This window comes from Rana temporaria, chromosome 5 (genome assembly GCF_905171775.1).
Source record: "Rana temporaria chromosome 5, aRanTem1.1, whole genome shotgun sequence".
Taxonomy (NCBI): domain Eukaryota; kingdom Metazoa; phylum Chordata; class Amphibia; order Anura; family Ranidae; genus Rana; species Rana temporaria.
In genome coordinates, this window is record NC_053493.1 from 77,914,940 (window position 1) to 77,925,730 (window position 10,791).

The window sequence follows — 10,791 nt, forward strand, 5'->3', positions numbered from 1 at the left end:
AACATCCACCCTTAATAGCTCAAGTAAGCTAATACAGGGTATCACTTAAACTCTAAACTTTCTGCCCTCTTCCATGTGCTATCACATGATATAATAGCTTGCTGTGCCATTTTTAGCATTCTGCCAGTGGTCGCATTGCTTGATGAATCAGGCCCATGGTGCCTTCCTAAAAAAAAGTGAATTTGCATTCATAATCTCTCCTTTTTTTTAATGCTGAATATCACTGATTGACTTAATTATGCTGTGCTATTTCTTATTGAAATCGTTTTGGAGTGAAAGCACACATTGCTTACTGAAGCTGAAGGGCAGTGTGTATAATGCTATTAACCACATTAAGGAACTAATCAGTGAAACCAAGTGTTAAGTGTGAAGTGACAATGCCTTCTCTGCATTCAAAGTTAGAAATAAAGAAGGTGTTCTGAACTGAGTGACAAAATGTATTGAAGATTCAAAATGTGTCTTCAGGACTGCTGTTAGAAATCATGGGTCCTCGTACAGCCTACCTGACTAGGTACCCCCCACACAGGAAAATATCAAAACAATATTTTGCAAAAAATTAGTGGTCACATAACTTAACTTACAAATTTCCTGCTAAACATAAAAGATAAAACTGCATTGAATTAATAAATAAAGCTGTGTGTGAATGAGGTTTTGGGGCTCATTCACATAGGTGTCATGTCCTGTACAGTCTATGGTCATATTTTCTTTATGTGGCCGACAGGCTATGAGAAACTATTGGGACACAGCAGCTGTACAAACACAATAATTTGACAGGTTTGTGGGTGTAGGTATACAGCTCCAAACATAGACAGTATGCACTCTGGGCATGGCAAGTTTTTTGAAGTTGTAATTTTTTGCCATAACTTTTGGGAAAATTATGAAAGTAAATACATTTTTTTTGTTTTGCACAAAGTTGTCATTTTTTCACACACCAAAAACATTATTATAATCCTCCCGAGTAGGGCGATACTATATGTGTGAGACTTTTTCACAGCCTATCTACATAGAGAGGACCAAAATCCAATCAGCACCTTCAGAAATCCTAGGGGCATAAATTGCACATTTAATTTCCTGACTAAAATAGTACCTGATAGACACGCTACCACAGGGTGGTACTGTGGGTGTCCAAAAAATGTTTTCACTGTGCCAAGTCCTACATTTATATATTGGAAAAGAAGTACATGGAAACATGGACTTTTTAGGCACTCAATAGTTAAAATACATAATTTTATTAGACCACATAATCCATGAAACATAAAAGTGTAAGTTAAAGTGATTGTAAATGGCACCGCACTGCTGTCTCAGCCAATGATGAGAGGCATGCTCACTTTTGTGGGAAAAAAAAAATTGCAAATGAAGAGAAAATAATATAGCATATATAATTGCGAATCAAGTCATATTGTAATTAAATGTTATTAAAAATTACCTTTCCTTTTCATTCTGCAGCCGCTGTGATTTTCTGGAAAATGTGTCCAGAACCCCCCCAGAAACAAAATGTACTGCTTGTGTGATTGGCTCACCAATTTTCCCAGAAGTCTGCACTAAGATACATGTCAGATTTCAGGCATCCCCTGCAACAGAAATTTCATTTTTGGTGAGATACTTCCGATAGGAAATCACATCTAAGGCTCAGTTTGCACTAGTCGGCAGACTTTGAAGCTGCGGCGCACAGCACAACTTCATCGCGGCTTGCAAACTACTTTTTTAACTGCTTGCCGAACAGCCGCCATTGTTATAGGGCGGCAGGCTGGCTCTCCTGTGTAAATCGACGTAGCTGTACAACTGCTCGCACAGGCGCAGTGGCGGATGGGCGCCCGCTGCTTGCTGTGGGAGCGTGCCAGTGGGTCGGGCAAACTCGATGTCCGCCGGCAGCCCACAATCGCCTAGTACAGAGGCAGAATGGGGATCTGCCAGTGTAAACAAGGCAGATCACCATTCTGACAGATGACATGTCAGGGATCTTCTGTTCCCAGTCATCAAGAACAGCAATCTCTGTCATGTCCCTGGAAGCCCACCCCCTTACAGTTAGAACACACCTAGGGAACAAAGTGATCGCCCCCTAGTGTTAACCCCCACCCTGCCAGTGTCATTTTTATAGCACTGATCAATGTAATAATGTCACATAGTTACATAGTTACATAGTTAGTCAGGTTGAAAAAAGACACAAGTCCATCCAGTTCAACCACAAAAAAAATAAAAAAAATAAACAAACACAATAAAAAACACAATGCAATCCCATACACCCAACTCCATACCCACAGTTGATCCAGAGGAAGGCAAAAAACCCCAGCAGAGCATGATCCAATTTGCTGCAGCAGGGGAAAAAATTCCTTCCTGATCCCCCGAGAGGCAATCGGATTTACCCTGGATCAACTATACCTATAAATGTTAGTACTCAGTTATATTCTGTACATTTAGGAAAGAATCCAGGCCTTTCTTAAAGCAATCTACTGAGCTGGCCAGAACCACGTCTGGAGGGAGTCTGTTCCACATTTTTACAGCTCTTACTGTGAAAAAACCTTTCCGTATTTGGAGATAAAATCTCTTTTCCTCTAGACGTAGAGAGTGCCCCCTTGTCCTCAGGGTTAACCGTAAAGTGAATAACTCAACACCAAGTTCACTATATGGACCCCTTATATGTTTGTACATGTTGATCATATCCCCCCTTATTCTCCTCTTCTCAAGAGTGAATAAATGTAGTTCTTCTAATCTTTCCTCATAGCTGAGCTCCTCCATTCCTCTTATCAGTTTGGTTGCCCTTCTCTGCACTTTCTCCAGTTCTCCGATATCCTTTTTGAGAACTGGGGCCCAAAACTGAACTGCATATTCCAGATGAGGTCTTACTAATGATTTGTACAGGGGCAAAATTATATCTCTGTCTCTGGAGTCCATACCTCTCTTAATACAAGAAAGGACTTTGTTCGCTTTGGAAACCGCAGCTTGGCATTGCATGCCATTATTGAGCTTATGATCAACTAACACCCCAAGATCCTTCTCCACTACAGATCCCCCCAGTTGTACTCCCCCTAGTATGTATGATGCATGCATATTCTTAGCCCCCAAGTGCATAACTTTACATTTATCAACATTAAACCTCATCTGCCACTTAGTCGCCCAATTAGACAGAGCATTGAGGTCGGCTTGTAAATTGGAGACATCCTGTAAGAACGTTATTCCACTGCATAGCTTGGTGTCATCTGCAAAGACAGAAATGTTACTTTTGATCTCAGACCCAATATCATTTATAAAGATATTAAAAAGTAAGGGTCCCAGCACTGAACCTTGGGGTACACCGCTGATAACCTTGGACCATTCAGAGGAAGAATCATTAACCACCACTCTCTGAATTCTGTCTTTTAGCCAGTTTTCTATCCATTTACAAACTGATATATCCAATCCTGTCACTGGTCCCTAAAAAGTGTCATTTGGGATCAGATTTGTCCGCTGCATTGTCGTAGTCCTGCTTTGTCTTGCGCAAACCATATACGCCTATCGCAATCTTTTTTCCCAAGAATATGTAGAAGAACATATATCGGCCTAAACTGATGAAGAAATGTGGTCTTTGTTTATAGTGCAAAATATACAAACGCAGAGGTGATGAAATACCACCAAAAGAAAGCTCTATTTGTGGGAAAAAAAGGATGTCAATTTTGTTTGGGTACATTGTCACATGACCGTGCAATTATCAGTTAAAGCGACGCAGTGCCTTATCACAGAAAATGGCCTGGTCATTTAGTGGGCATATCCTTCTCGGGGCTGATAGAAGTCAATGCAAGTCGCACTGAAGTCACCCCCAAGTAGTGCAGGAAACTTTTTCTAAGTCAAAGTGACTTGAGTCACTCCGATTAGAACGATTCCATTGCACTGAATGGGGCATGACTTGTCAGGGGACTAAGTCGCCTGACAGGTTGCCCCAGTGTGAATCGGGTCTTAAGGGATGCAGGTCCTGCAGCTTTCCTCATTAGAATCCTACAGCTGCACAGCTGGGTAAATTTATGAAACCATTTCCATTAGACTCTCCTTCCCACATGGATATACAGTAGACAGACACAAAGGGATTTCTTCTTAATAACAAAAGGTAGAAATCTGCAACAAATTTTGTTAAAATCCTTGCACTATATATAGATCACCCAGAGGGGAATGTTTTTTTTCTCAACAAAAGTGGAGTTACGCTTTAAAGTGGAAACACCACTATATTTAATGGGTATATTGAGAATTTAGGTGTGCCTTTACTTTTGCAGCTACAGAAAAAAAATATGATTTAACTAATAATGTAGCAATTGAAAGAATGTTATGCATCTTGCAGTGCTATTGTCTACATACTGGTAAAATAAATCTTGCACATCCACTAATTAAACTTAACTTCTTTAGTTTTGAAGGAAGCCCAAAGGGTTATATTGACCAGTTTGCCACTGTGAATTAATCTTAATTTGTGTTCTTTTTTTATTTATATTTAACAGAAAGGACTTCATTCAATAACGTTCAATACAGCCACTAGCTATGTACTGACCTGCTGGGAAAAAAATAGCTTTTTACTATTTCATTTTCTTTAGCCTAGTCAAATGTTGCAGATTAATTAGTATACTATTGCTTAGATTAACATAACAAATTAGTTATTAAAATAAGAAAATAAAAAACATAAAATGAGAAACAAAATAAATTCATAGTTTAGCCATGTTCTTTTTTATGAAACACATTAGATATATTATTTCATTTTATACAACATATTAGAACATTATATTATGATAATAAGTTCCATTAATTGCCAGGAGAATTGCAACTGTAATAGCGGTTGGTTAATTGAACAAGGGTAACTTGCAGCCAGCTGTATCCTGGGCGTTTTCATCCATTAATGCAGTATATGAGAAACATTGAATTTAATTAAGTTGTAATTAAAATGGTATTAAACCCAAAAAACAAAAATATCATTTATTGCAGCTTATCAATCATTAGATGTGGTGGCTGCATTAGTTTTATTCTAGTTTTTTATTTTACCTAGTGACACAGCTTTAGGCCCCATACACAATATTAGATTTTCTGCAGATTTTTGTCTTCAGATTTACCAAAACCATGTAGCGAAAGGACCTGCCTGATTGCATACAAATTGACACTTTTATGCCTTGTACACACGGTCGGACTTTTGACCGTGCAAAAGTCCGCAGTGAGTCCGTCAGAAGTCTGACGTAAAGAAAGAGAACAGGTTCTCTATCTAAGGTCCGTCGGACTTCCGAAAAAAAAAGTCTGATGGAGGCTACACATGGACGGACTTTCCTAGAAAAAAAACCTGTCTGGATTGATTTCTCGGAAAATGCGGCTGTGTGTACGAGGCATTAAGGTTTGACCTCATATTATATGGTTTTGGTAAATCTGAAGACAAAAATCTGCAGAAAATCTAATAGGGTCTAAAAGCCCATACACACGATCTGACTTTTTGATAACAACGGTCCGACGGACGTGTTTTATCGGACAATCGCACCGTGTGTAGGCTCCATCGGACAATTGTTTTCGTGTTTTCATTGGACAAATGTTCGCTGTGCATGCTCTCAAACTTTCCGGCAACAAATGTCCGATGGAGGATAATCCGATTGTGTGTACACAAGTCCATCGGACTGAAGTCCAAAATACAAACATGCATGCTCAGAACTAATACTAAACATCACTCAAGAATAGCAGAAGTTGGCCAAAGGGTGGCGGTAAAGAGCTGAAAAACTATGTGATTTAGTGAATGTTGGCTAAAAAAGTTCTGCCGTATGCATGCATACCAAGTTGACGGCCAACGCCCCTTTGGACCAAAATCCACAGAAAAGTCAGGTGGAAGTCCGATCGTGTATATGAGGCTTTAGAGTGTATTCACATCAGATGCGATATGACTGCGTTGGGCGGCAATTCCAGGGCAGTCCTAGTGTATAACAAGGCAAAATGCCTTGTTTCCTTATGTGCCTATAGTTCACACCACTGCGGGGTGAAACGAAAACAGTGAATGTATTCGTTTTTTTCAGCCCAGTATGAGGCAATATACCGCGTCACACCATGTGGCGGCCAATTGAATTTTATGAAATGTCTGTGGGACATTTCAATAAACTTTATTTCACCACTTCAGCTCTGGAAGGTTCACCCCCCTTCATGACCAGGCTATTTTTTTTTTGCGGTACGGCACTACGATACTTTAACTGAAATTTGCGCAGCTGTGCAACGCTGTACCTAAATGCGATGTATGTCCCTTTTTCCACAAAGAGTGCTTTCTATTGCTGATATTTGATACCCTCTGCAGTTTTTATTTTTTGCGCTATGAGCAAGAAAAGACCGATTGAAAAAAAAAAGTTTACTTTTTGCTATAAAACATGTCCAATTAATTTTTTTTTTTAAAACAATATTTATTCTGTTACATATTTTTGGCAACAAAAATCCCAATACGTGTCTATTGATTGGCTTGCGCAAACAATAACACTTCCATGTTTTCCCTCCCTTTTATTGGGCTCTGAGTGCATCCAGATTTTTTTTCTCATATGGAATTATCCGTTTTTATATCAGAGTATAGTTGTGATTGTTATATTAATGCTGTAATACAAGTGCATCTGATGAAGCAATCAAGCTTTTAAAATACATAAAATATAATAATGACAAAGCCACTTCATGGAAGATTCTGTGCTTAGACATTGCGCTTCGGGCGCCAAGTATCTGCCACTTCACAGTTAAATACGATCAAATTACTTCTAACTCTATCATAATCTTTATCTGGTATTGGGGTATAAATTCATGCTAGCTAAGCCTGTGGTTATGACAGAGAGAAAAACTTAAGCAGTCATATAGAGACTGCAAATCAATAACAGAGAAAGTACAGCAATCTCACTGATTGGCTTTTTGTGTGAATAAATTGACTTTCTTTGCGAAGAGAACAGAAGGCATTGGAATTCTTTCCTGTTATGGAGCGAATGGTGAGTAATGTTCAGTTTCTGAAGCGGAATCTGGCTGAATGGTTCTGAATCTAATGGAATATATAAGAACATCATTTACATTCAGTAGATGAAAAGCATTTTTTACAGTGTGGGGTTCAGGAATTGCAGAATATGATATATCCATATATTTCATCATCTCCTCCATTTCTCTTGCCCATTGAAAATATGAATAAAGTCCTAAACATAACAAGTAGCAGACATAGTTATTTCCAGATTGCACAAGGCATTAAGCTGAATTTTATCTAAAGACATGTAATGAACCCTCAATTCTTGAGTGTGGAGAGCTGTAATAGGGATCTGGGCTACATGCGTTACAGCAAAGAGTTAGGGTGTATCTAAAGTTAAAGCTTTTTTTTTTTTTTTTTGGATAGACGAGAGAGTTGTTGAAATCTTTTGTATGATTTTATTACTGTCTGTGTCTCTGCCAGGGAGATCCATCCTTTCTTTTTGTCCTGGTGGTGACTGTGATGGTTTAGACAGACAGTGAAGGCAAATACAAAGGCCCAGATTCTCGTAGATGGGCGTAAAACTGCAGCGGCGTAACGTATGTCATTTACGTTACGCCGCCGCAAGTTTTACAGGCAAGTGCTTTATTCACAAAACACTTGCCTGTAAAGTTGCGGCGGCGTAGCATAAATCACCCGGCGCAAGCCCGCCTAATTTGGGGCGTATAGCATTTAAATTAAGCGCGTTCCCACGCCGAATGTAATGCGCATGCGCCGTCCCTAAAATTTCCCGACGTGCATTGCGCTAAATGACATCGCAAGGACGTCATTGGTTTCGATGTGAACGTAAATGGCGTCCAGCCCCATTCACGGACGACTTACGCAAACGACGTAAATTTTTACATTTCGACATGGGAACAACGGCCATACTTAACATTGGTTGCCCCTCATATAGCAGGGGCAACTTTACGCGTCGCAAATCTAATGTAAACGTTGTAACTTCACTGCGTCGACCGCGCGTACGTTCGGGAATTTGCGTATTTTGCTAATTTGCATACTCGACGGGGAAAACAATGGAGGCGACACCTAGCGGCAAAAAAATAATTGCATTTAAGATCCGACAGATCGGATCTAATGGATATCTATGCGTAACTGATTCTAAGAATCAGTCGCATAGATACGACGGCCCAGATTAGGACTTACGACAGCGTACAATGCGTTGCGCCGTCATAAGCCCTTTGATAATCTGGGCCAAAATTTTACAATTACAATGGGGAACATCTGTCCTAGTGATACACTTGCGTTTTGGCGGAAGTAAAAGCATGCAGTTAAGCTGCGTTTTTACTACCAGCCAACCACTCCTCCTTAACCCTTTTGCACCTACTCCGGCATTCCTTATTGGCAGTGGCCACATGATCGGAACCAATCTTCAGCTATGACTAAGCACCGGTAAGGAGTGTGAAACGCGTCAGAAGATTATCCATTCTCTTTGATGGCTGTATGGACTGATTGTTTTCAATAAATAATTTTTTCACTGGAGTGCGGCTGTCCAGATTTCCTCTATTGCATGTGCTCTACACATGATGTTTAGGGGAGGTGAAGTTTTGATATTTCTACCTGGAGTGGTATACATTTTTATCTTGAACCAATCTTTAGTTGGCACTTAAAGCTGTCTTTTGCTGGGGGTGCTCTCTTAGCACAAAAACATTGGCCACTCAAACACACAAATGTGAGGTGTGTGGGCATTAAAGCCCACTCTTTTCCAACTGCACCAATGTGTTAGGTGGTCGCAAAGGGGTTAACTTGCAAAGACAGTAGATGGGGGTGTACTGTACATATGGTGGGGCTGTGATATCTTGCATCACAGTGGGGCAAAAGTTATCCTCCCCTGAAAGGGGGACACACCGCAACTGCGTATAATGCACACAGTTGTGGCATGGTGTTGTGTGTTTTTAGGGGTTAAAAGAGGAAGTGAGGAGGCAACTTAATGGCTCCTCGCCACCTGTCAAACACCGCCTGAAAAGCAATCCACCCCAGATGACTTTTTAAGGGCAGAACTGATGTAAACAAGCCCTCTCTTCATTCCCCATGGTGGCTTCAGGGCAGGAAGTGAAGGGTACTCACCCTAATGGCAGACAGAACAAAAATGGAGAATGGTTTTAACCTTTGCCTCCTTTATCCAAAGTGAATTTTGGAGTTCTGCAAAGTTTTGTGTAATATTTTCTAGAAGATAAATGCATGCTATTGTACAAAGTAGGCTTCTGATGGTGACAACATCATAATATGTTCATGTACCGAACACTGGTGCTGTCACTTATAGTCTCCCCCGGAAGTACATATAACAGGGTGACAATGCTAGAGTGCAATCAGTAGAAACTGTCTGTCAGATAAAGGGGACCCACCACGGCCTCAAAACATTTATTATTGCTTTTACGAAAATGAATAAATACATTATGGTGAGCTGGTAATCTGTGATCAATGGAGAGTCAGGGAGTATCACAGTGTGCAGTCACCATACCACTGGAAGTACCTTTACAAGGGCCTACATGGCTGAATAACCAGGTTTTGGACAACGTCCTATGGATGACGAAACATGTAGGGTGGAGCCATTGACGGTGACTTTTCATCACGTTTTGTTCGTTCCGAGATGGTGGACGGGCGCATGACATCGGAAGTGTAGCGAGGCTGGTGGAGATACCGCAACTCTGACAAGCTGAATCTGTATCGTTATTTTGCCGTTAGATGACCATTCTCTTGTAATTGCAAACTCATTCCTTTATTAAACCCATATTTTATCAACATACTACACCATGGAAGTTTCTTTCTTTTTATGTCTTTGAGTACCAATAGCAACAGCAGGAGCTCCGGACATTTTCTAAGGTTCAAGGGAGACCTTTACTTCCCTATGCTGGGTGAGACTGCAGTGGCGGTCATCGCTTTCTGGTAAGCAGGTTTTTCAAACACCTTGGGTGGCGATCTGCGCGCACTATGCTTTCTAGTTGAAGAGTGTGTCATAATTTTCTTCTTGCAATTTTACATTTGTTTACTTGAATGGATACTGCTACATAGGAATCTATGGACATTATCTATGTTGGGACTTTGCATTAGTTTTCTTTTTTTTCCACTTTATTCTTTTCACTTTGGAATTTTAATATATTTATATATGTATATATTTCATAGTTATATATTTATTCTATATATTTTTTTATGAATTAATCTAGCGCTGCACCCATTTGACATATATATTTATTTTAGGAAAACTAAAGATTTTAAAAGATTAAAATTACAACAGAATGTTAAAGTTTATATGACATTTAAAAAATATCTATTTTAAAATACCTATGCGAGAAGCCTCAATTTTCTGACTCACTGAGATATTGATGTCCCTACTCCAAGATTAGTATTCAGCTGAGGAATGAGAATATGGCTGCTCCCACCTGAGGTTTCACAAAAAATGTGATTTGTGACAGTTTCCTTAAAATATGTGTATTAAAAGATAAATATTTTTTTTTTTTTTTTTTTTAGCTTTGAATAGAGTGGAGAGGGATTTGAAAGCCTGACGGGATTTTTGTGCTGTCTGAACTTCCATTAGGGATATTCACCTTCTGTATTTTTCCTTCCTGATCACCATTGCCACCAAGAGTGGACGTGAAAGAACATCCAAAATTTCAGGTTGTTCCCAGAACAGGAATGGAGAGGAAATCTTTCAATAGGCATACTATTGTTCTGGTAACCCTGGTGCCATTTTTTCAGTGAAGGGAAATTTTTGAAGTGACACAGATGGTGAAAAAAACTGACAGGGTTTACAACCCTCCCTTAATATATCCAATATGAAAAAAAGTTTTACCTTTAGTTCTATTTTAGGAGCCTGAGAAATATCCTAATATATG